The following is a 27,026-nucleotide window of genomic DNA, read 5'->3' as shown; positions in this document are numbered from 1 at the left end:
CTCTCTCTCTCTGTCTCTGGACAGGGCTTCTAAGGGAGCAGGCACCTTGGGAGTTGGGAGACCGGACTGTCTTTAGATTGTTCTCTGACTGGGTTCAGGAACTGAAAGTTACCCGAGAAATCTGTCAGTCCCTAAATCAGAGAAATATTGTTGGCCCCTACATGCTAACAGCATGGTACTGGCTGACAGATCCAGACCTTGCACTTTCTCTTCACAGCTGCAGCTGTCTTTGCCACTAGCTGGACAGAACCTGTGGTGGTTCCTTGTTCAGGGACCTTGTGGAGATCAAAATTAGCCTGGAGAGAGTCAGGCAGCCAGACTCTGGCCTTGTAGCCCAAGGAAAATGTGGTTACAAGCCTGAGCCATGGGGACAAGAAGGGATGTTAGCTTGGAGTTGGGTTGAGGACGAAAAGGAGGCCTCTCTGACCCTCTGCCCAAGTTGAGGAAGCTAGAACTGGCAGACTACTATTTAAACTTTTACCTACTCAAAACCTATACAGTAGAAAGCCTGGATCTTAAGAATGACTTTCTGACCCCCACGGTAGATTGCGAGAGCTGGCAATTGGGGACAGCCTAGACAGATGAAGGCACTGGGAGGCAGGGTTGCATCTTGCCAGTTTCATTGATGCTCACTCTTCAACCCCAGGGCACAAGCACCTTGGAGATGGTGGAGGGAGTGAGGCACAACGATGAACTGCCTACCCTACCCTGGACATGACAAGAGTTTCCTATAGGCAGGAATTATTCCCTTAGGCATACTGCAGACAATATTGTCTGGTGTTTGGTTGGACAAACAGCAGAGTGAATGATTGAATGATCAGTAGTGAATGAATGAGTGAATCAGTGAATGAAAGAGGGTTTCTCAATTGAAGGTATCTAGTCATTTTTTTAAAAAAGTATTTTTGACAGATATAACATGGTTTGCAAAAAGCCTGAAAGTTGGATATTTTAGTGGGCTTCAGCAGTCAGTGCTCATGTGTTGATGTGGTTTTTCCAAGGCCCTTTGGCTTTGGTGGTTGGTGGTTTTAAAGACTGTCGAGTTGCCCATATTCAAATGTATATCTTGCATTTTTGGCTGGTAAATAACACCAGTCTTTTCCTGTTTTGTGACCAGCTCTTGATAAACACCAGTGTTAATGTCTCAGTCAAGTAGATTTGCTATAATTTACTTAGTACTGCCCTTTTGTTGCATATTCTAGGTGTTCCTGATGAGTGATGTAGTGGGCATAATTTGTATAAGAAAGCCTTTTCAGATGTTTAAGATGATTTCCCCAAAACACTGTTGATGCTATGGCTCCTGCCACTGCCACTGCTGCCATCACCAAGGGCTCTGGCCTGCAGTGGAAGAAACAAGCTTCTCTAGCTTTCCTGGGATAAGTAGGATACTGTTCTTCCTTCCCTACCATCTAGAAATTTCTACCAGGGCTGAAAAGAACCTTAGTGATGAGTCACTGATCTGACCTCCCTCCTTTGACAGCAGAAGAAACCAGAGACCAGAGGGGAAATGACTCCCAAGGTCAGACTAGAACCTGGTACTGATCTGGCATTTGGGTTTTTGCATCTGGAAAGGATTCCTGGAGGTCCCTTAGGCATACCTTGACCATTTCACAAATGGAAGAACTGAGACCCTCAGCTTGCCTCTGCTGTCTGTAGCTGAAGCAGCAACAAATAGACCCTTCTGTGCCATGTATACTATGGTGCTCATGGGCCCAGGGTTACTACCCAAGCCATCAGCCTGAAGTTGGCTGGCCATGGCTCCCTGTTACCCTTCCAAACAGCAGTTCTTACCTTTTGCCATTTCATTTTCCAAAAGAAAAAGCTGTGGGTGAAAAGCAGGTGCTTCAAGAGGGGTAGGGCTTCAGAATTAAGGCCTGAGGTCATTCCCCTGCCTCTGTGCCTCAGGTTCTAAGTCCAGGAGCCAAGCAGATATAACCACCTGTCAGATGTTCTATGTCTGTAGTGGGGAAGAGTAAGACCCCTTTTGAAGTCTCTTTCTCTGGCCTGAGGTTGACTCTGGACTTCCTGGGGTAAAAGAGGGGAAAATGGTGAATTGAGAAAGAGATTCCAAAAAGGGGAAGTTTGAAAGGAAGAGAATGGAGGAAGGAAAATGGGGAAGAATGAAAGAAATAAAGAAAAGAGAAAGCCCTGTGGGCCTCATCAGCTACCTAGAAGAGAGACTGGGGACACTACTCCCAGTAGGGGTGTCAGGCCAGTTGGTGCTGAGCACCCTGGTGTAGCTCTGTAGGTAGGGTGTAGTACATGTTTGGGATCAGAAGAACCCAAACCAAGTAGGTGGCATACAGGGACTGGGTTGGTGGATTCTCTGTTCCAAGTCCCCTGTGAAGCAGGTGGCAGAGCAGTACCTCCAGTTTAAGGAGCTTAAGAGACACTTGTAACAGGCAGGTTCCTGATCCCCGATCCAGGGCCAGGGCCGTCCATCTTCTCTGCCAGCACTCCAGCTATGGAGGTTGAGAACGGTACTGAATATAGACATGTGGACATTTTCTGTGGTATGTCTGTGCAGGTGAGTGATCATCTGTTTGTCATGTGTTTGTGTCTTTGTTTTGTGAGTGTACCTGTGTGGGTGCCTCTAATCCTATCCAGCTGCTTTGTTCTCATTTATTTTTTGATATGGGCGTATACTACATAGATCATGCTTGCTTCCAACTTGTTGTGACCCTCCTACCTCAGCCCTCCTAAGTATCAGGATTATAGGCATGGACCATCACGCCTGGCTCCAACACACATCTTCCTTAACAACTCTGTGTACCTGCTGGCTGGGCACATATACTTGTGGGTGCCCTCTACGTGGGTGTGTGTATGTATCTGTGAAATCCCAGTTGTGTGTTAGGGGGCAACCATGTGTGTGTTACACACACTTTCTCCTAATGGCCCTGAGAGGACCCAGGAGCCAGGCTTCTGTGCAGTTCTCAAGGTTGTAGATGGTGGGTGAAAGTGGAGGATAACCTTTTGCTGGGAGAGGTGCACAGGTGGGGGCATGGGAGGGGAAACAAAGAAACTCTTAAAAGACCATCTTCCTTATGGTCTCCAAGGAGATCAGCCTGTGAAATGATCCTCACATTAATTAAAAACAATTATATACTGATTGAGCCATTCCTGCTCAACCCCAGCCAGGAAGAAGCTGACACTGAGCAGAGGGGGGTCTCATGGGCAGGGTTCAATCACAGGCTCTGGGGATAGAAGCTTAGAAGGCTGTGGCAGGTGTTGGGGGCAAGTACCCAGTCATATTGGAGCTACTCCATTGTATGTTAGGCTTTCCCAGGTGATGTCTGTGAGATCCCATAGCTGGATAGCAGCCACCTGAGCCCCATGGAATTGCACTCTTGTGCTTGGTGCTGCATAATTATTTATATAGCTCTATGTTGGCATGTGTGTTACAGAATATGTGTTACATTCTAGTGTTACAGAGATGTGACATGCTTCAGGTCATGAAGCCAGAAGCTGGGGACTCCCGACTATACCTAGTCCTCTGGTCCTCAAGACCCAGTCCTCTTTGTTAGTTCTCAGCTGCCCACAGACTCCCACCATGAGTTCCTGCCTCTTCAGAAGCTCTAGGAGACCAGGTCTCAAGGCAGAGAGAGCTGTCTCATCTTCCATGGCACTCCCGAGTTCCTTCCTTTTTTTTGTAAATATTTTTATTTATTATTTTTTGTTTTATGTTTGAGTGTACTGCCTGCATATGTGTAAGTGCACCCATGTCATGCCATGTCTGCAGAGGTCAGAAGAGGGCATCGGATCCCCTGGAACTGGAGTTAAAGACAGTTGTTAGCTGCCATGTGGGTGCTGGGACTCAAATTCTGGTCCTCTGAAAGAGCAGCCAGTGCTCTTAACTCCTGAGCCATCTCTCCAGCCCCAAGTTCCTTTCTTTCTGAGATTCTAGCCATGTCATCTCTTTGTTGGGGGAGTGGATGGCTCACTGTCTAGGCGGCCAGCATCTGACTCAGGTCGTTTGTATCAGCCCTTCTTGTCTCGCATTGACTAGTGCTGCTCTAGCAGACCAGTCTCAGGTATCTCTGGGGCCTGCAGCCATTGTAGCCACACTTGAGGTACGTATATCAAGACCTTTCTGGGAAAGTCCAGGCCTGGCAGTGCTATGCTTTGCATGGTTATCTCACTCCTGTTAACCTAAAGACTGTGCTGGTAGAGAGTAGCAATCACAAACATCCATTATTGCCAGGGTTGTGAGTGACACTCAGTAAACCTGCCCATCTCAGCATCTAGAGACCCTGCCCACCACTCTAGACCTACCTACTCTCAAGCACAGATTGACTGCCCCCCAGCTTCTCTAAGGAGAGACTCATAACCAAAAGAATCCAAGGTTGGGGCTGGAGAGATGGCTCAGTGGTTAAGAACACTAACTGTTCTTGCAGAAAACCCAGGTTCGAATCCCAGCACCCACATGGCAACTAACTACTGTCTGTAACTCCAGTTCCAGGGGATCTGACAGCCTCTTCTGTCTTCCGTGGGCATTGTACGACACGGGTGCACTTACCTACATACAGGCAATACACATATACACATAAAATAAAAATAATAGATAAAATTTTTTTAAAAAAGATAAAAGAATCCAAGGTCATTGGCCAAAAGCAGCTGAGCCTCATTTTCTCCTTTGTGCAACAGGGATTGTCTTTTTCCTAACTAGCTATCAGAAGAGTGAGGGAAAACAGGTCAGGTTTATTCAAGTACTTGGCAGCCCCCAATACAGAACTCATCTGTGTGTCTAGTCCATCCAGGGCACCTGCATGCTATCATGGCAGGAGGGTTTGGTTTGCTGACTGCTGAGGAGAGAGACAATTCTAATCCTTTAGGGCTTTCTAGGAATCAGCCTGGGGTTTAGGTAACTCATCTCAGTATGAGCCTCTGAGGGAGCTAATGTGTTCACTGGAACCACCTAAGTTTACCTCATCAAAGGTAGAATGTTTGGGAAAAGGGAGCGGATGCTTCTCCTGGGTTGGGTCCCAGTGAGATTTATTGGCTCTGACCCCACATTCTTAGGGGGTGCTTGACCAAGGAAAGGTTGTGAAGCTAGAAACCATGTCATAAGAATGAGAGAGGTAAGTAGGATGGGAAGTCCACTCCTGCCTCTTTGAAAGGGCAGAACCTGGAGGGAAGTAGACAGGTATCCACTCATCCCACAAAAGCCTTTGTACCCAAGCAGCAGAGCATCCTCACCTGCCTCAGTCATTTTTGCAAGGTAACGCATCTTAGGACCAGTTTCTGTGACTCTTAAAGTCTGCTATCAGCTGAGTACCCACTCCTGCCTTCTTTTAGCCCATAATGCTTCTACTTGCCCCTGACACATCAACACTGACAGCCCTGCTCGAAATGCCAACATGTTATCTTGTTACAGACAGGTCAGAAAAGGCTTGTAATGCCAAACCAGACTAGCAGTGCAGATGGCACCATGGGGACCACCTGGCACTTGTGGAGATGTATCCAGAGTGCTCATCACCTACTTTCTCAAGACTCAGGATGCAGATGTTTCCATGACACATCTGGATCAAATCATATGCTACCACCTGATTTAGCAGCCCACTTAAGACACAGACATGGACCCCAGACTGCTAGTTTGCTGACTCCAGCTTAATCACTGTCACCCAGTGGTCATTATGTCGCCCCCGAACAGGTAAGGTAGGGATGGCATTCCTCCAGGGAGCTCCCTGGGCTGGTGAGGTCCTATCAGACTGGGGTCAGAGAAGATGAGTAGGGCTTTCTCTGGGGCATGCTGGGGCCATCCTGTCATTGGTGCCCTGGCCACATGAGCTGATGCTGGACTGGTTTACAGCCTAGGACTTCAGTCAGAGCCCAGGTGGGAAGAGGCTATTTTAGTGGTAAAGATGTGGAACACAGGGGCTGTATAGGGAACATCCGTGCAAGACTAAACTGGATCAGTCTGACCCTGCTCTTTTGGTTTTGGGGCTGCATTGCTGACAGCTCATGAATCTGTTAGGAAGCTCTGGCCCAGGACAGCCTGGCAGGTGTCCTGGAGGAGGAGACATAGCCCAAGGTGTTCTCTACCACAGATGGAGCATCGGCAGCTCAATCCTCTGGACGTTGTGTTTGAGGCCCAGAGTGTGAGATGAGTGTGTAAATATGTACAGCTCTAGAAGGGCAGGTGCAGGCAGAATCTGAGGCTCACGAGGACTTTGGAGCAATAGGAAAGGCCAAGGCCTAGGATCATGGCTGGCTCAGTGGTACAAACATACTGAGGAGTGGAGCCCAGTGAGATGGGCGAGTCCACATAACCTGTCTCCTTTGAGCCCCCTTTCTTCTTGCAGCACTCCTGACTCTTGCTTAGGGTGTGAACAGCCCAGGAGCCTCTCCTCTTCAATATCCTTGGACTTCTCCCTATAGGACTACAGGCTTGGGAGCGCCCAAGGGATGCAGGGCCTAACCTGCTCCCTAATCACCTGCCTGAACCCATGGGCTGTCTTACCCTGTAACAAGGAGCCCTGAGGTCTTGGAGGGAAAGGAAGTGGCAGTCCTAGAGGCCATAATTAAAGCCCATCAGATTACTATTCTGAAAGAAAGCTCAGCATAGAGAGGAGGTATATCACCCAGAGCCTGAGTGAGGGCCTACTGGGTGCCAGGTCTAGCCCCTCTTAGTTCCCTTCTTCAGCCCCTCCCTGCTGGTAGAAGTTTCCTCTACCCATTTTACAAATGTGAAGAATCATGTATCTCTATCTGGAGGTCCTGTGGCATGAGCCCAGGGCCAGGCTAGAGTGGGCTCCCTCTTGGGTATTGGGGAGGGGAGCGGTCTGCCAAACTCACTGGGGAGAGAGGGTCTGGACACAATGACTGGGCCCAGGCAAGCAGTAGGCCTGAAGTAGCAGTGGGTTTGGGCAGGGTAGAGCTTCCTAGGACATCTAATGATACTCTTCATGTTTGGGGTCTTTTGTTTAGGGGATCGTGGGACACTGGTGACTATACCCCAGGGCCTTAATGCTGAGCTGCCATTCAGGTATTCTCTGCTGTGTGATAAAAGGCTAGTAATGTGCTTCTCTGGGCATCTGATTTACAAAGCATTCCTATTCTTCTACTGTTCATTGTAACATTTATGATTAGCTGAGGCGGGCAAGCAAATCCCACAGTGAAGATAATGAACCTTTGAGTCTCTTACCCCTCTTCATCGATCCCAAAGAGACTTGCTTAGCCCATTCTTGTGCCAGAGGCTTTTACACTGTTCTCATGACCTGCTGGAGGTGGACTCTGTCATACCCCATTTGACCTGAGAACACAAAGAAGTCTAGTGGGTATGGTCCCTGCCAAGGAAAGCGTGCTTTGTGTCTGCACAGCCCTGCCCACACACTGCCTCCCCTCTGATCAGACCTGTCTTCTCTGAGCTGAGACTGGAGTAGCCATGGCTTGAAAAGGGACGTCCTCAGATGAGCACTGTTTGCCTAGTACAGGGTTTTAAAAATAACAGTAAGGGAGATGACTCAGTGGATAAGACCACTGGCTACTCTTGCAGAGGGACCTGAGTTCGATTCCCAGCACCCACATGGCAGCTAACTCCAGTTCCAGAGGATCTGAACCCCTCTTCTGACCTCTGTTGCCATTGTATGACACAGGTGCATTTACAGACATGCAGGCAATATACTCATACTCATATAATAAAAATAAAAATAACACCAGGTTTCACACACACACACACACACACACACACACACACACACACACACACACACACACACACACACACACACACAAAATACTTAATTAAAAAGTCAGCAGGTTGCCAGGTGTGGTGGCACACATCTTTATTCCAGCACTTGGAAGGCAGAGACAGATGGAATTCTGTAGGTTCTAGGCCAGACAGATGTACATAGTGAGACCTTGCCTTTATTTTTTAAAAAAACAGTTTGACAGTTGTCAGTCCACATCACCCATAGGCTGTCATTTTCCTACAAGACCCAAACTACCCAGTGCTCTGTGTAAACCAGGGTCTTCATCCTGACATCCTGCTTTCTCTCATCTCAAGTAAATTACATCTTTAAGTTCATCAGTTTAACATCACAACTAAATAATGGTAAAAGGGTTTTGAAGGTTTATCCAAGAATTCTCAACTCCCCACCCCTAGAAAAAGAAAGGGTGCATGGGGCTGGGGGTGATGGGGAATGCCAGGGGAGAAATGAGGAAGCAGGAGATGGAATTGGGCACCAAGTGCTTGGGGAATAATGCATGTTCTCCTCGTCTGTTTACTTGGTTGGCAGGGCCTGAATACTAATGCCAGTCTTACTCTGCTTGTTCAAGAACATGGATTACAATCATTCAGATGACCCTCACAGTGTCAGCACCAGGCATGGGGACTTTTGCTTCCACTTTTAGCAGACCAGAAATCTGGAACTTAGTGAAAGGAAGTGATATACCTGGATCCCAATAGAACAGGACTCTGACAGGGAATCCTTTCCCCGGCTCTCAGTCCAGTGCTTCGTCTGATCTCAGACCCTGTGAAATTGGCTCTTAGGTATGCTTTCTTCTTGTGCATTTTTAAGAACGTTCTTTTAGTTAATATGCGAGAGAGACTTTCACATTCTTCTACATAACCTTTTGCTGAAACGACATTGTGCGATAAAAGGGTCCCAGGAGAGCTAGCGTGGGTTGGGCTCTGAAGGACAGAGAATATCGATGCAGCAGGCCTGTCTGCTCTCCCAAACCATGAAGCCTGCACAGCTCTGCTACCAGCAGCAAGGTGTGGCCCCAGCTTACTGCCATCTTGAACTGTGCACAGGACCGTGTGTTCATTCACATTGATGTTCAACTTTGATTTTCTTTTCTTCAATCTTGTTTTTGGGTGATGATGCCCCTTCTGGAAAAGGAAGGTCAGGCAGAGATTAAGTGAGTCTCCTGGACAGACTGGGAGGGATGGAGAAGGCTAGTGGGGGACAGATGTCCAAGCTCTGTTTCTGGGCAAAAGCTGGCCAGTTGGAGGGTCACAAGGCCTGTGCTGAGGGCACAGTGAAGGGCATGTTCAAGCTGTATTCACATTCATCAAAAGGGACTCTGGAGGGTCCAGTTAATTGAGGCTGCTTCTAAATTGGGAGGCTTAATAAATGATAATTGTCCTCCCGTGAGAGTAGACCAGAGCTAGACAGTGCTGTTAGAAGTGGAGATCAGGAGGTATGTAGGGCCTCTTCCCTTTTTCTACCTAGGGGGCCTGGGAGTTCTCCTACAAAGGCAAGGTATTGGCAGTTGTTAACAGGCTGGACCTGAGGCAGGCCAGGGCTCAATCCTCTTCTGTGCAGTTCTAGAGTAGAGGGAGTACATGCCTGCCTGTGTCTCCATTGAACTTCTGGGAAACTCTCAGGGCCACATCTATGTGCCAGCACATTTGTGGACACATTAGTATTGAGTGGATCTGTATGTGTTAGTACTGGCTCACCCTCTACTCAGCTACCTCCAGATCCCCTTCTCCAAGAACGTTCTACATGACATGGCCTTTGCGTGTCAAGAGAGGAGTGCCTGACTGAAGACACAGGTGACATAACCAGACTTGCTTCTACTCAAGTTTCCTGGGCAGCCTAGGAGGGAGCAAGCATTTACTGAGTGTGCAAATGCTAAATGTACTGTCCTCACTTTCCTAGTCCCCTTAAGCCCAAAGTGTTGTGGTTGAACTTCTCAACAGCTGGCACTGAGCATTTATTTGCAAGGTTGTCAATCTTGTCAGTTCAGATTGGTTAGGCACTGATTTCCTTGATGTCCACAGGATGTGGCCTGTAAGATCCCTAGGGAGGCTGGGTAAGGTTTATAATGAATATGAGTGTTATCTTTGATGTGTGATAAGTAGTGGACACAGATTTCCATGCTGCTTTGAGCTGAGACTGTAAGGGGTCATTGGTCCTACCATGTATGGTGTAGTTATTACTACCAACTGTTTTTTCAGGTCATGGTACTTATGGTGAGGGCATGTAGAGGAGCTGGATGAACTCATCCTGACTCCTTCCTGCTCTGGATCCTCTCATATTCCTGCCTTAGTCAGATGCAGGAGTTCCCACTCACATCTATATCCCAGGGACATTGGCTTCTGCCAGCCCAACTCTTGACTTCATCCTTGCTCCTGCTCCCCAGCAGATGGCTAAGCAGTCTTTAGGGACCAGAGGGACAAGGGAAGAGGGGGCCTATACAGTCTCTCCAGGAGATCTTAGAGGAAATGGGTCTCAGTTTTTTCAGCATGTGAGCCAAGTAGGCATTCTTGCCATGGCATTTCTAGACAGGAGATGGGATGTTTCCAGAGATGACATGGGGAGCATAATTTCTGAAAACAAAATAGGGGTTGTGGTGTCCTAAGTATGCAGGGAGCCCAACATGGGATTTTATAAGGTACTTTGAGGAGAGGAGGTGGAAATGAGATTTTTTTTTTTTTTTTTTTTTTTTTTTTTCTTTTGAGTAAAGATGAGACTTCCAAGCATTACCAGAGATACAGCATGAGAATGGGAATGGAGACTTTCTGGAGATAAACTATAGTGCCTCTGGATTTGGAGTGGTTTTGAAGATGATGCTGGAGTATTTCTGGAAACAAAAATGGGGCACTTCTGGATAGGAGGTATTTTTGGAACTGAAATGAGCAGCTGGATATGGTTGTGACATCCTGATAGTGGAGCGTTGTGGAGTTGGGATGGAGCCTTTATGGAGAGGAAAACACAACACTGGCTTTTCTGGAGATGGATTATATTTGAAAATAAGGGAATATTTCTGGAGACGAATAAAACATTTTTAGAGATGGAGTATTCTGGAGCCAAGACATCTCTGGATTAAAAGGAACCATTCCTGAAGAAAAAAATGGGTCATTCTCAGAGAGAGAGGACTTTTTTTGGATCAAGGATAGTCATTTCTTGAGATGAGGGAGCATAGCAAAACTGGTTGTTCAAAGATCTCTTAAGAGAGGAAGGGGGCACTGGAGAGATGGCTCAGCGGTTAAGAACACTGACTTCTGTTCTTGCAGAAGACCCGGGTTCGAATCCCAGAACCACATGGCAGCTAACAACTGCCAGTAACTCCAGTCCCAGGGGATCCGACAGCCTCTTCTGTCCTCTGTGAGCATTGCATGGCACAGGTGCACTTACCTACATATAGACATAACACTCATTCACATTAAAAAAAAAAAAAAAGAAGAAGAAGAGAGGAAGGGTCTCACAGGACCCAGAGACCCTCTTTCCTTATACCAATGAGGGGTAGCTGCTCTGCCTCCTATAAATGGCACCACTGATCTCTGGAACCTTGGCAGTGTCTGGTACTGCTCTATCATCCTCTAGGCCTGCACAGGCTTGCCTACCCAAGCTCTCCCAGTCCTGATTTTGGGGTGTGCACCCCATCCTATTATGCCCCAGTGGCCTGGCCTCCAGTCTCACCATGGGATGGGCAGTGACAGAGTAGCTAGATTTAATTTAATTTAATTTAATTAGAGCCAACTGAGGCTTGCTTCCCAGCCCCCCTGTACCTGGAACCTCCAGCTTTTCTTTATTCCCTGCCTCCTATGACTTAAGCATCTTTGAAGCTAGAGGATGGATGAGAGCTGCAAGGTGACTATAGGAAAAGGCCCAGGTTCCTGCTCTGGCTATGGCATGCTTTGCTACCTCTCCCTATGCCAGATACCAAAGCCTATCCCTTTTTGAGCTATCCTGGAGCCCTGCAGTAATTATTTCTCTGCCTTAACTGAAATTTCACTGTCAGTGAGCCTGCCTCAGAAGTGTGAGGAGGCAGAGACCCTACACTAGCCTGGGGTTCCCCTCTTCTGTCTCAGCTGGGATGGGGGTGGCTTCCTATACTCACATGTTGGTGTGGGCATAAGGTACCAGGCTGTAACTCCACGGAGAAGGTCCAGGAAGTTGAGCTTGGGACAGTTATGGCAGACTGCCATGCCATGGAAAGATTAGATTTCTTGTTCCTGGTAGGTTATGGGTTTTTCAGAGAAAGTATGGCCCCAAGCAGACATAAAATGGGGGCAGATTGTGAAGGGAGTCTGATCTAGGTAGCCTGAGGAAGTGAGGTCCCAGGAAAGCCCCTGCCTCCTCATCTGCAGGGCCCTGGGGAAGGGGTGGGCTGTGACTCAGGCAGCACCCTTGGTGATAGCTGATGGCAACAGGCCCAGTTCCTGGTTCAGGGCTAGGTGAGACATTGCAGGTGGGGTGGAGTTGGGGTGGGGTGGGGTGGGCTGGCTGGGGGATGGTGACTGCGAGGAGCCCGTTTTCCTGGCTTTTGTGGTCAGGCTGGGCCAGGTGGAACTTGGGACTGGATGTTAGGTGGGTGCTCTCCTCCTTCTCATCTCTATCTTGGGTAGTCCCTGCTGCCCCTGGGCCTGGCCTGTCTGCTAAGGAAGGAGGAATAGAGAACTCTGAGGACCAGTGGAAGACAGGGACACACTTCTCCTAAAGCAAGACCTGCCAGCCAGACATGGTGATCACCAACCACACCTTTAATCCCAGCCAGCCTCGTCTACATAGCTAGTTGAGTTCTAGCCCAGCTAGGGCTACATATTGAGACTCTGTCTCAAAAAACCAAACAAAAACAAAAACAAGAAACAAACAAAAACGGGAAAAGGGCCTGCCACCTTTCTCACACTGGCTTCCAGAGCCTACAGAAGTCCAGAGAGCCTGTGTCAGCCCCTGGGTCAGTTTGGCAGGGACTGTCAGGTTTAAAACAACCTGCAAAGAGCTCAGAGCTACTAGTATTGTTAGCACATGCCTGGCACCCTGCGCATAATGGGAATTGGGGAGGGGTAGCTGTAATCCTTAGTATTATTTCTGAGAGTACGTTTTCCTGGCACCTAGGCAGTGTCTAGACACAAGCACCCTGTTTATGTCTGCTCTACCACAGGGGAAGGAAGATTTTGTGATGAAACTAAAGCAGTTAGAGTGAAAAGTGGGAGTGAATCAAGAGGGGCTACTTGTTGTGTGCCCACTGGCTAACATACACCAGGGCCATCACACACTAAGCTAGTACTCCCTGAAACACTAATCACCTCAGCAAGGTCCTCATTCATTGCTAGCTGCCTGTCCCTGGCTTTGTTCACAGCTGATTCTTGGGATGTATGGCTGCCCTCCAAAGGGGAGGGGGAAAGAGATGACTGGACAGGACAGGACATGTCAGCCCCCAGGAGCTAGGGAAGTGAAGGCAGGTGCAAATGAAAATGGCTATCCCATTTGCAGTCCTTTGCTTCATAGCCCTGACAGGCAGGGTAAAGAAGAGGAGGGTAAAAATAAGGGAGGAAACTGACAGCCAAGGGAGGGGCACCTGAGGCAAGAGAACCCAGGCTGCTAGCTGCTTGCTGGGCTAGTGGACCTCCTGCTCACCAGGCTGGACTGTTTGCTCTGTCACAGCCCTAGAGACGTCATCCCATTGCACATTCCAACACCCATCCCTCCCTCAGTTGAATTCTGCCTCCACTCCTTAAAGCTATTGAGGTTCCAAGCTACCAACCTTAAAACAGTGGGCTTCGTTTTCCCTGTACTGACCAAGCTGGAGGCTGAATTGTTGGGGATGACCAGAGGCTGGGGTCTGAGGTACCAGCCTCACCACCAGGGAGCTGCTAGGGCTGACCGCTTCACCTTGGGTACAGACAGGGCTGGGACTGTGGGACCCTCCACATGCATAGAACCACTAGCTGTGCTGACATGGCTCACTAGGGCAGGCAGCTCTGCTCCCTACTGTAGTGCGACGACAACACCTCTAGATGCTGTGGTCCCCCTCTGAAGAGGATCACAGGCCAGGTCCAGCCCATGCCAGAGGAGACAAACCAGGCTTAAAGACTGGTGCTCTCAGCTTGGTGTCTACCTGGGAGAGCCTTGTGGAAGGCTCCTACCACGGGAGGGAGCTGTGTGAGTAGGTCACATTGAACAAAGTCTCTGCCTACCATACTGTTCCCAATGGTCCAGGTCCCCTCTGTAAAGAACTCTTCTTGTTCTTCCTGTCACCCAGGAAACTCTGGAGTTTCAGGGCCAGCAGTGTGCTGCTTTCTCAGAAATACCACTTTGAGGCCCTGTACCCTGCCTGACCTAGCCACCTTCAGAGAGTTGGGGGTCACTATCCCTTCTGTGGCTCCCCCCACCTACACTGGCAGAATACTGCCTCATCTCATCAGCCTGGAGCTGCTGGGGTGGGAGAGAAGTGATGTTGTATCAAGGCTCTGTGTAGGTATAAGCACTTTCAGTAAGTGCCTCTGAGGCCAGAAAACTAGGCTGTGAGAGTATAAGAATTTGCCCCAGGCCACAGGGCCATCTGGGATTTGAACTAGGTCTCAGAGCAGAGTCCTATAAGATTGTGCCTGCTGGAACTCAGCTCCAAGGAAGGAAGCCTGGAAGACAAAGCTATTTTGTGTCTTATTTCTGACCTCTATCCTGTTGCCTACTCTGACAGCAGCCCCCGGGACAGACCCTGTCTTGATTTTTCTCTAGAACAAAGCAGCCTCTGCTAGATATGCCAAACCCGAGGCTTCAGTGAGAAGAGGTGAAAGAAACCCAAGCCTGTCTTTTGTTACTCAAGGAGGCAGCAGCGAGGGAAATGGATTTGCCCTTGAACTGTGAGGGGAGGCTGCCAGCAGCCATGAAATGAAGTGAAAGCTGGGGTAGAGGAACCTGCACTGTGATGCTGGCCCTCCACCCTTCCCATCAGAGCATCAGGAGGTGGACACCATTTTAGTATTCAACACATACCCATACACACTCATGCGCACATACATGCATGCATGTACATATACCCAGCTGCACACACAGCCTGCACTCCAGCTTCTTTCTAAACCAGGCCTGTAACATCTGACTAAAGGTGGAAAAGAAGAAAAGGAAAGAAAAAGATTAGTGGGGAGAAAATTCAGTTCTGAAGTTACCTTAGTTACCAGCTCCTAATGACTCTCAGGGCTGGCTCAGCCACCTTCCTGAGGAGGAAGACCCGCCCTCTGGGCCCCTCCATCACCTCATTAATAACATGGGCCCTTGTTCATGAGTCCTGCAGCAAAAAGAGAAGACTCAAGGACTTTTCAATAAGCGAAAACTCCCTGGGTGGTTTTGAATAGTTGCTTTTTTTTTTTTTTTTTTTTCCAGTGGTGAGGGACACGCCCTGTGCTTGTCCTCTTTGGCTCTGCCCTGGCTGCTTCCCTCCACCAGCTGCGTCTGGAACTGCCTGTATCACCCAGTCTCCACATGGATGAGTATTTCTCCCAAGCTCAATCCTTTATTGTTCCTGCCCTTCCTTCCTGACACTCTCAGCTTAGCAGAGGCCACAGGCCGCCTTGCATCTCAGGAAAGCCAGAGAATCCCTGAGGCTGTTCTGAAAGGCTTAAAGCCAGTTCTCAGTGCTGAAGAAACAAAAACACCCCCCTCCCCCTTCGAGGGTGTTGGGCCTGCAAGCCAAGGCCAAGCTCATGGCCATGGCTGCAGTGCCTATGGATGGGGAATGAATGGAGAAGAGGCTGGCCTAGGCGAGAGGATAAAGGAAAGAAGAGAGATGCGCAAATCCATTTATCAGACACTACATATCTTAGGCAAGCACATTTCAGCTCTTTTGGCTTTTGGCAAGCTGGTCCTACCCTTTAATTTTCTAATAAAAGGGAATTACATTTGTTGAAAAGGCAGTCACCAGCTTCATGTCAGTGTCTCTTGGAGGGACCATAATTCCCTTCTTGCTTGTCTACTAGCTCCAGGGTGGGCTCCTGCAGCCACAGGTAATTGAATAGGGCCAAAGGGCAGGGACATTGGTGCACAGAGCAGATACCAGGTATGCTGTATGGCTTTGCCCTGCTCTACCCACACCCAACCCAGCTCAGGCCTTTGTTCTAGGTTCAAGGACTGGAGGCCCTGGGACTCCCAACAGACACTTAATACTTAGGGAATAAACTAATTTATTCGTACTGCTTAGGTCTGGGTAGTTGGCAGGTTGTTCAGAAGATGGGATCTCAGTTGAAATGATTGAAGAAATGAAAAAAATGAATTCTTCAGAGTCCGAAATTTCCTAACTAAAAGGACTTAACCAATCCTCCACTCCAAGTCCTGGAACTGAATTCATTGGAATCTGCCAAAAATCTTGTCACCCTCCCCCTTTTAAATCATATGCATTGTTTTCATTAAAAAAAAATTTTATAGTCAGGAGTGGTGGCACATGCCTTTAATCCCAGCACTCGGGAGGCAGAGGCAGGTGGGGCTCTGAGTTCGAGACCAGCCTGATCTACATAGCAAGTTCCAGACCAGCTGGGGCTACAGGGAGGTCCTGTCTCAGTAAGACAGAAAAAATGATAATTTTATTTATTGATTTTTGTGGGGAGGGTTAGGTGTGGGGTGAGGATACATGCATGCCACAACTTGTGTGGAGATCAAAGGACAGCTTGTTGGACACCATTCTCTCCTTCTACCATGTGGGTTCCAGGGATTGAACTCAAAACTTAATCAGGCTTGGTGGCAAGTGCCTTTATCTGCTGAGGTATCTCCAGGGCTCATACACAGTGCTTTCAGCTTTAAAAAGAAAAGAGAAAAACAAGCATTCAAGTTCAGAGGTTCATGTGCAGCTTCATGCCTAAGTGTCCCTCCAAGACAGTATGGTTCTAGAAGGGTAAAGAAGCCTTTGAACTGCAGCAGCTGCCTACTTCTGATACCCAGGTTCTACCAAACTACTTTGTGCCAATAAAAAATACCAGTGCCGGCCGGGTGTGGTGGCCGCACGCCTTTAATCCCAGCACTCGGGAGGCAGAGGCAGGCGGATCTCTGTGAGTTCCAGGCCAGGCTGGTCTACATAGTGAGTTGCAGGACAGCTGAGGCTACAGGGAGACCCTGTCTAAAAAAGCCCAGAAAAAAAAAAAAAAAAAAAAACAACCAGTGCCATGGAACACGGGGCTGCAGATCTCACAGGCAAGTATTTTCCTCGGGGCTTGCCTGTTCATCTAGGAGGAAGCAGCACCTCCCCCAGACATGAAGGCCCCTAGGGTTCAACCAGCAGAAATGTGCCTAGTGCATGCTCCTGTCCTGGGGCCCCTCTGATTCGCAGTTCCTGGATAACCTGAATCTGAATTTTCAAAAGCCAATTAGGTGCACCTGGTGCTAGTTAGGAGCAGGAACCAGCAGGAGCAGAGTAGGGCTAGGAGTGTCCAGGTGGGACCTTGTCTGCCCTGAGTCCATCCTGCAGTGGATGAACTGGTAAACCCCAGTGGGGAGAGAAGACTAGCAGGGTTGCATCTCCTGATGGACTAGTAGGATGTGCCTTTGAACTCCTTCTGTCTTTCCACAGAGCTTGCCAGAGCACAAGCCCTTAGGGTAGGGAGGCTTTGCAGGACAGAGAAACACAGCTATGATCCATAGCCCTAAGACGTGACCACTGCTGCAAGGGAGGGTCTGCTTTGCAAGATTGTCATGGGTGGTGGACAGGGCCTGACTACTAGAGAAGGCATGACACAGGACATAGAGACCCAAGAGGTGGCTTGTGGGTGAGAAAGGTCCTTTGCTACTCTGATCCACTTCTCACAAGGCTTTTGTGCCAACACTTGAGAACCCTGCCTGCCTAATCTTGTTTAAAGCCCAGATGCAGTGACCATGAAACTGGCCAAGCTCCTAAGGGTACCACTGTACTCCTACCTGCCTCAGAAAGACCTTGTCACAAAGGGAGGGAGGGGGGAGTACATGATCCATAGCAGACCATCTGAGAACCTGCATTATTCTCCTGAGAAAACATCTGTTCAGCTCTTTCAGAGAGGTGGATTCAGAGGTCAACAAACCTGGAGTAAGATGAGCCATGGCTGTCCTTGCTTCTCCACAGATCCTTATGCAGACCCTGTCCCTGCCTCACCCAAGGAAGGGGGCTTACTGGGGTAAAGCTGCAGTCTGCCCTCCAGTTCCATTTGGCAAAGACCCCATGATTTCACACGTGCATACATGCATGTACACAGATCTAGTTTTGAAAGATATGACTACCAAAAACTGCATTTATTACATAATGATTAATTCATCAACCCATTTCTTATTAATCAAAGATAGCTGTAACTGCCTCTCTGAGCTTTGGTGGTGGTGATGGGGGAGCCATCAGGGCCACTAGCCCAGAAAGGAGCTTTATTTGGGGTGAACACACCATACCCCTGAGGGTCTCTAGAAGCTAGGGTAATAGCTGATGGACCCTCTCACTTCACCAAGCTCAGAGCAGTGGTGGTGTGTCACTTGGCTAAGATACTAGCTAGTAGCTTGTTGGGAGATAGAGGAACTGGTCTCTAGTCCTGAAGGCTGCTGTTAGTAGCAGCCTAGGGGATTGACTTAACTGAGGCCAGGCCCACCTTAGGCAGAAAGTGAAGGCAGATGGCAGAGGGGTGTCCTGGCCAGTGGGTCCTGTGCTGGAAGCTGAGAATTCTGGGGCTGCAATGTCATTGATATGCTTATCTTCTTGTCTCCCTAGGACAAGACAGGCTTGTGCTTTCAGTCGTCAAGATAAATGAAGCTGAGGTTATCCCCTATCATCCACCCTTCCTTTATTCACTCACCTAACAGACCAGGTAATTGGCATCTGCCTGGAGTGTCCCTTCCCTCCAGGTCTTTGCAGATGACTGGGACTAGTGGCAGATACTCAGATAAGTCATTGTCCTATGTGGTGCCACACCAAGAAATGCCCAGGAAGAGACACTTAGTTTAAAGATAAAGGGTTTATAGAAGACTTCCTGGAAAAATGTTCTGCTCCAAGAAGGTTGGGTGAAATTTTGGGGGAGTGTTTCATCTGCTTTTAGGTTTTTCTTTTTTTGTGGAACTCAGATCTCTGGGTGTGCTAGGCAAGATCTACCACTGAGCCACACTCCATATGGGTCTATATTTTAAATGCCTACTTGGTGCCATGTGCTAGGTGCTTTCTGTGTCCATTGTTATGTTCCGTTTACACGAGCAACCATGTAAAGCACGAAATCTCTCCTGTATGTTTCCAGTAAGCCAAGGATCAGAGGGGGTTGGCCTGAGCACCTCACTCAGCAATGGTTAGATAAAAACTCCGGGGTTGGAGGGAAGACTGCCATACCTGGAAGAAGGAACAGCATATACAAAAATGTGGCCATGAGAGCAGTGGTGGTGTGGCATTCTTTAGTGCTGATGTAGAGGCTGGTGTGCGTCCTTTGGAGCCACAGCAAGAGTGAACTAAGGGAGCCATGTGGTCCCACAGCCTGGGGGCCTCTGCCTGCCTATGCTCTTAGGTACCTGGTGACAAGCACATCTCCAGGCCACTCACTGTTCTGTTCTTGCTCAGGAAATGGCAACCAGGTTGGAAGTGCATGACACAACAGCTCCCAGTGCCTATCAGACCTCTCCTCCAATCCTGCCTCATTGAGCTTTAAGGTAGCCTGTCCAGAAAGAGGCTAAATGGAGACCAGTGTCTGTCTGTCAGTAGAGTTCCTGCTCTTTGCACCAGCTGCCCAAGCTGCCTCCGGGGACAGTGCTGCCAGCCTCCCTAGAGAACCCGTGCTTCCTCTCCTTGCTGCCTAATAGCTCTCCCGGCTGGAGACAGCCTTGCTTCTTAGCCTGCATTGCAAGAGCCCTAATAGCATAGCTCTCTGCCTGCTCCTGCCTCTTGAGCCCCATAGACACCCGGCTCACCTCCTCCCTGCACCACCTAGCAGCAACGCAGGCATCAGGCAGAGAAAGGCACAGCCACCTCAAGAAGGAGCAAGCAGGGCAGTGCTTTGCTTCTTGTATATCATGTTCTCTGACAGCCAGTGATGCCCTGAGGGGGTAAATTTTAGCATCACCCATTTTAAAGATGAGAAAAACAGGATTAGAAATGGCAGGTGATGGAGACAGACTACTTGAACCTCATCTTTCCCTTTCTTTTTTTTTTCAGGATTTTATTTATTTTTATTTTATGTGTATTGCCTGCATATACAAAAGTACACCTGTGTCATGCAATGCCTCTGGAGGTCAGAAGAGGGCATCAGATCCTCTGGAACTGCAGTTAGAATGGTTGTTAGCAGCCATGTAGGTGCTAGGAATCGAACCAGGGCCCTCTGCAAGAGCAGCCAGTGCTCTTAACCACTGCCATCTCTCCAGCCTCCATCTTTCCCTATCTTGGTTCCAGGAAGTAGACCACTCTACTATGTCTCACATCAGGATCAACACTTCTGTCGACCTTAGCACAGACCTCACATTTTTCATCTCTCTGCTCATCTCAGGAAACCTCAGGAAGTCATCTTGACCTTTGTTCACTAAGTTTCTCATTTTCTCATCACATTATAAAGCTCCACAAGATCAGGGTGTCAGCAGCGTGCGTGCGTGCTTGCGTGTGGTGCTGGGTTGATCCTACCAGGCAAGCTCTTTAACCTTGTGTCACACCCCAGCTCTGGGGCTGTTATTCTTACTGCCAGAGGCTCTGCATGTGGGAGAGAAAAGAGATCTCAGTGAAGATTCCTTCCCTTGACAAGGTCACCTCTAACCCTCACCTACAGAACAGTGGCCAAAATTAAGTCTGTGCATGTTGCTCTTCTGGCCAGGTGGAGGTAGATGAATGAAGGGCAGGTGAAAACTGGCTTCTGTCCAGAGTCTCTGTTGCTAGGGGACTTTGCCCCAGTGGTGGGAGTGGACCCCAAGAAAGTGCCCAGCAACTTAGGAGTTCAGTGGCAGTGTGACCAATGACTCCCTCCTTCCCTCCCCCCTTCCCTTCCCCTTCTTCCTTCCTCCCTCCCTCCCTCCCTCCCTCCCTTTCTTCCTCTCTCTTTCCCTCCCTTCCTCTCGTCCTTCTTTCAATCCTTCTTTCCTGCTGAGCACCTGGTAAAAATGAGAATGCAGGGGCTATAGCTGTTGCCGAAATGTTCTAACCAGCCTGGTGGATATGCTTGTGCTTTGGACTGTGGCTGCCTAGGTTCTGATCCAGATTCTACTGCTTACCAGCTTAGTCAGGTTACTTATCTCCTTTGCTCATTTTCCTTGTGTGTGAAGTAGCAGCAATGAGCACCCTTCCTTATAGAGTTGCTGGCAGAGTAGAGAGATGTCTGATACATGCAAAATGCCAGAAGTAGCCCTTCCTCGTTGTCTCCTTTATTCACACCCCAAGGAAACCTCACTGACCAGCTGGGTGACATCCCAGCTTCCATCACTAAAGTTTCTATATTCCGGGCACAAGGCTTCACTGTATATTTAGTGACAGTGAAGGAAAGGAGAGTGGGTGTGCTACTGTTATTGCAGAGAGTGAGGCTAGCTGCAGTAGCATGCCGACTCTGACAATTCTAGATACTAATTCTTCACACAGAAAGGTGCCTGGTGCATCTGGAACACCTTTTGGTATGGTGTAGGGAGCTGGTACTGAAGGAAACCTTGCTCCATTCACATTCTATTGGCTGGAGCTGTCGTTTTGACTGCCAAGGTAGCTGGGAAGTGTAGTCCACCTGTGGTTCTAAAGTGAGAACAGATTTTGGTGACTTGGAAGCTCTCAATCTTTCTACTTACCACAGCTAAATCTTTACTACCATGCCCTGTTCTGAGCAATTTTATCATACTGACCATTTTATTCTCAAAACAACCTGTGAAGTAGTGTTATCAGCCACATTTATAAACGAGGAGGCAGGAATATTGCAGCTCCTGGAAACACCACTGGGATCTGAAGATGCATCCAGAGGCTAAGACCCTGTTCCATCTACAACTAGACATCCTGGGCATTTGAAGGGTCAACCAGTATCCTGAGAAAAGGAGCTACAGCAGCTGACTACAGTCTCTCTCTCCAGCAGGTCTACATGGTGTTTTACTGACCAGCATAGGGGTGAGGAGTGTACCTTAAAGGGCTGAGGGTTAGGTCACAGCTGAGTGCTCTCCATCATTTCAGCTGTCCATATTTAAAGAGCCTGTTCTTTTCTGTTCAGAAAATGGGCACACATTTCCACTGGCCATCAACTGTCCACTTGCAGTCCTTGTCTTCCTGGCCTCTGAGGCTGTTGGCTTTTTTGCCCCTTGGCAGCCACCCCTCCCTCAGCCCCATGCATGAGAGTGGGAGAGCAGCTCAGGGAATGGCACCATGCCAAGCCATGTAGGCCAAGCTTCCCAAGGGACATTTGATTTGCTTTTGAGAGCCAAGGTAAGTCTTTGTCAGATTAAAAAGCAGATAAAAAGGGTATGCCAGGTAGTGAGAGCAGCAGGTGGAGCTGCCCTTCTCTTAGTTGGTCTCATCTCAATCTCTAGAGCTGGGTCACTGCCAGACCAGGGATCCAAACCTGAGCTCCTGTTGCATACTGGAAAAGGACTGTTTTTTCTTGTTAATCTCAGCTCAAATTAGTGTTTTCTCTTTGCCTGTGGAAAAGAGGCCCTAGAAGGGATAGCCAAAAGAAAGGAGTGACAGACTGGGCTGTGGACCTGTTGGGAACCTCTCTTTGTTATGTTACCAAGATTCCACTCCCCTTGAGGATTCAGCTATGAAGTGACCTACTTGCTCTCCTGAGCACTGCTGCCTCAGGCCCTTTATTCCTGCTGCAGTGTTCTTTCCATTGAGAGCTAGCTACTGCCTTCTCCCCCTTGGTCTTCCCTCAAGTGGCCCCTCTTGATGAAGCCTACCAGATCACTTTGTTTAAGGCTTACAAGTTTCCCCTTTCACATTCCCCATTATCCTTGGCAAACACAGTCCCTATGGCTATAATGAGAACTGTACAATTTATAGATTTAGGCTTCTTTGGTTGTTGTTTATTGGCTGTATTCCTCTTGACCCCACCCAGTGCAAGCCATCAAGGGCATGTTCTTTCTTCTGTTAATGTCTCATTCCCTGGGGGATCTGCCCAAAACACAGGCACTGTGCCCTGGACAAAATGAGACCCCATTTCACAGAAAAGTGGAAACCCAATGTCTTACAGCAATATTCTGGGGAAGGCAGAGGCTGAAGCCCTTCTTGCTATGGAAGGTCTACGGGGTGCTGAGTGCAGGCATATAATCACAGTGTTGAGGGTGGGGTTAGCTGTTATGGGTAGGCTACTGGCAGCAAGGCTCTGTGCTTGTGTGTGTGTGTGCGTGTGTGCATGTATCCATTTCAGTGCAGACTCTGTGGAGGCCAGAGGCATCAGATTCCCTGGAGCTGGAGTTAAGCATTTATAAGCTACCTGGTAGATGCTGGGAACTGAACTCTGGTCCTCTGCAAGAGCGGTATGTTCTCTTAACCACTGAGCCATCTCTCTACTCAACCCCCACCCCATCTCAGACTTTTTTTTGGAATTAAAAAAATTTTATGTTCATGAATGTTTGACCTGCATGTAAGTAATTGTACCCATGCATGCAATTGCCTGGGGAGGCTAAAGAGGGCATCAGATCCCCTGGAACTGTGTTACAGCTGGTTGTAAACCTCTGTGTGGGTGCTAGGAACCAAACCCAGGACCTCTGCAAGAGCAGCCAGTGCTCTTAACTGCTGAGTCATCTTTCCAGTCCTGGTGCTCATTAAGTCCACAGTTTTGGAAATAAAATAACATGTTTGTGGCCCTGAACACATTTGACCCGCCATCCTCCAGCAAGTCCCTTCCACCATGCTCCATCCAGGCCATGGGTCCAGATTCAGGTTGAGACAAGAGACTCGGGACACATTGGAAATACGAAAAAAGTGCTTGGTCTTCTGCAGAAACGCTTGTACACACACATACTTTACTTTGATTCAGGAAATTCTCAAACCTGGACTGGGTGTTCAGCAAGCAATAGAAAACCTGTTTGTGGAAAGGCCACCATGCCGGCCAGAATCTAGAACCAAAAGCTTATGGTTTTACATGTTGTACACTGTCCAAAGATTCCTGGCGTTAAGTCCAGCCACTGGTCTCTGCAGGCCTGGTACCTGAGGTATCTTCCTGTTTTGTACAAAATGATCCTGTTGTATAACTCTGGCCCTCCCACCTCCAGTGATAAGTCAAGTTTATGGCACTGATGAAGATACAGAAATTATGTGCATCACCACTGAAGAGCTGTCCTGTAAATTCTGATACTAAAGCTGCTATGCCAGACTCCACATCTCTGACTTGCAGTTTAGTTACTGGTGCTCTCAGAGCCCTGGGTTTCATCAGCTGTAGCTGTGGGCTGCCCCTGTGGGGAAGAGGCTCTGAGAGGGCTTGAGGTCTGGTAGGGAACTGGCTGTTGCCGGAGAGCTGATGCACATAGACCTAGAGTGGAACAGAGAAGAGAGGTGGTGGGAGGGCAGTCAAAGCTGTTCCTTATGCCATTTCACTGCAGGCAGCCAGCATCAGTGAGACTCAAAGCCACCTCTGAGCACCCATGACCTGAGCCTTGTCATTGTACTGCCACCCTAGCTGGGCAGACCTGTGTGCAATGACCACTCAGGGCTGGACTGAATCCTAGACATGGCATGGGCCATGGTGCAGAATGCAGCTCTGCCAAGGGAGGGGATGATAAGGACTGACTGCCTGGGCTCTAGATTTACATGGCAGCTCTGCTGCTGGGCAGAGGTCAAGGCTGGAGTGAGACAAGGATGCCGGGGCTCTCCAGCATTGGAGCAGACTGACAGGATGAGGAGGCATTTCTTATTTGTCAAGGCTGCAACACTACCCTTCTGACTTGCCTCCTGTTCAGTCAGACTGGAGCCCTACAGGGCAGGACTGAGTTCACCACACCAATAGTCTATTTACCAGGTACCTTAGCTCTTCAAGGCCACCTGTCCTCTGGAGACTGAGGACCTTGAAAATGTCAAGGGCCCAAGACCCAAAGGCATGCATCCTTTCTCCTTGCCCTGCTTGCCCCCAACAGCTAGTTCCTGTTGGGCAGAAGACTATGTCCACTGTAGAGGATGAGAGAAGGGAATTGGATTGACTGTTGCAAGGCCACTTGCTGGGTCTGTGCCCTGGTCTTGGTTATGGGAACTCAGCCCACTCCAGGGCCAGACTTGGCCCTTGGGACCCTAGCCACATAAGCGAGTGAATATTGGGTATGCAAGGAAACTGGAAAGGTTAAAGGACAGAGGAAGAGGGAGTCCATGACTGTCCCAATAGGTGCTCAGTGAGGGTTTGGGAAGAGCAAAACAGAGCCATGTGCTCAGGCCAGGGTCCCTCTGTCTCCATGTGGCCTCCATCCATTGAGCACCTCCTGTGCCTGATGTGTTTTGACAAGACACCCTTCCCTCTGCAGAGCTGCGTGGTTATGAAAGTGTGCCAACAGAAGGAAGCCCAGAGGTCCATATTCAAGCTGGAAGCATCTATCTAAAGAGGCTGGCAGCTCACAAGCCTTGAGCTGCTCACCTGTGCTGTGGGGCAGCAGTCTCTGATGAGAATGCCCTCCTGGTTGTAACTGTTGCCTTCATGGTTATAACTGTTGCTGGTGTTTGTTAATGAACCTGTAGCCTCTGGAGTGCGAAAGGAGCTTTCAGGCCTGCACCAACCACCCTCTGCCTGGCCCTGTGCCCTTCATTCAGTCCATTAGGTGAAAGTGGACTGTCCTCATCTTGTAGAAAGGCAAGGGGAACATGGGCAGGACAGGGTTGGGTAGAGAGCTCCTGGACTGAGAAGCAAGGCCATTTTGCAGGTGGAGACCATTAGAGAGGTATGGGCCCACTACCTGGGCTGCTTCTGTCTTCTTGGAGTCAAGGAGGGCTCAATCCAGCAGGAAATGGTTTCCCATGCCTGAACAGGCAGACCAGGCAGGTGTGAAGGGCAGGAGAGAGCACCCAAGACCAGCTTAGCACTGGGTATCTGCCAGCAAGGCAGCCCTGGCCACAATAGGTATAGAGATGACAGATTTGCTGCCCCCAGGCCAGTCCAGGTCCTGTCCATGTGCCTCCTTCCTGCAGCCCCTTGGTCTCTGAGGCTTTCCCAGGCAGGGACCCCAGGCAAACAACCCTGCTTCTACATTGGGCTGTCTGCACAACTCAAAGACCACCTCCCTGGCAGCAGCCTCCACTTGCAGCTAAATGGGGAAAGCTGGGACTTGTATGTGGCCTCTGTGGTGCCTGTAATCAGCCCTGCATGGCCCCCATGGCAGGCTCCCATCAGCACTGCTTCCGGAGGCCTACTTGAGATACACCTGCTCAAGCTCACAGGAGAGGCAGCCATCCATCAAAACAACCCCAGGCACTGGCAGGAGTAGCCAGGACTTGCCTCCCCTTCCCCCCACACATACATGCACAAGGACCAGCCCAATATGTGGTGTGGGGTCCATTGGAAGCTACCTCAGGTTCAGGCAATGGACACTTAGGACCTTCACCCTTTCAGGCCTAGGTTTCCCCATCTTCGGGAGAGAAATGAGCTCCTGACTTCTTCCTAGGCCTCCTCCCTTGTCTCTTTCTCATCTCTCCCTTTCTAGAGACATTATAAATCAAACGACTTAGAACGTAAGGCATCAAAAATTCTGAAACCTTCATCTATTATTAACGCTGACAGTAAATTCCCCCTTCGAGCGTTTTACATAGCAACTGTTACCAAGACTCGTTGGTGGAGCTGTGCTCAACCACCAAATCCCAGCAGCTCTGGGTGGATGGCAGGGCCAGTGGGTTGCTGGGACAAACTCACTGGGCCACCTGGGCACCTGCCAGGCTCTCTCCAGGGACCAATGGGGAAGGACTTCTTGGCCAAGGAAATGACTGGCTTCCTGCTGAAAGAGGGTCCCAGCTGCTTTTGCTGAGCCCTGCCGCAAGCTCCTTTCAGATCCTAGCTCTAGGCCAGAGAAGGAGGCTCTGAAGCCTTCTGAGGCTATGCCTGGGAACAGGGATGGGGTCTGGGGCCTCCCTGGGTCTGAGAGCAAGAACAGGAAAAAGCTTCATAAACTGTAAAGTGCTATACAGATGTTGCTTACCAACTCACCCACCTGTCAGCTAGACGTTCCTGAGTGACTGTCTGCAGGCAGTATCTGAGCACCAGGGATTTAAAACAAAGACAAAAGGCCCAGTCCCAGTCACAACTGGTTTGGTAGGACACAGACATGTCAACCTCTAATTGCATTTGAGTACAAGAATCAGTGTGTGTACCAGGAACTTACTCTGGGTAGGGGGACAGGGAAGGGGACTCTGATACCTGCTTAGAGTTTTGAAGGATGAGTAGGATCTGTGGGTTTTGGACAGTGGGAATAGGAATAGCCTGTGCAAAAGTCCTGGGGCAAGAAGTAGCCCAGCACCTG

The 27,026-nt window shown here is 49.1% G+C and overlaps 1 protein-coding gene across 2 annotated transcripts in view; it reads left to right on the top strand.

Annotated features, from left to right (window-relative positions):
• Positions 1-27,026, top strand: part of Rai1 (retinoic acid induced 1) — a 109,119-nt gene that overhangs the window by 40,951 nt on the left and 41,142 nt on the right. The window contains exon 1 of one of the 2 annotated variants that reach the window (XM_029558092.1): positions 18,379-18,475. The exons of the other annotated variant lie outside the window; for it this stretch is intronic. The gene's annotated coding sequence lies outside the window, so the exon portion shown is untranslated. Of the gene's footprint in view, positions 1-18,378; positions 18,476-27,026 lie in introns of those variants that run through there. 2 annotated transcript variants of the gene reach the window in all.

The sequence above is a fragment of the Nannospalax galili genome, unplaced genomic scaffold (genome assembly GCF_000622305.1).
Source record: "Nannospalax galili isolate Female #2095 unplaced genomic scaffold, S.galili_v1.0 scaffold1448, whole genome shotgun sequence".
Lineage (NCBI taxonomy): Eukaryota > Metazoa > Chordata > Mammalia > Rodentia > Spalacidae > Nannospalax > Nannospalax galili.
The sequence above is the reverse complement of the archived record's forward strand: the minus strand, read 5'-3'. Positions and strand labels throughout refer to the sequence as shown.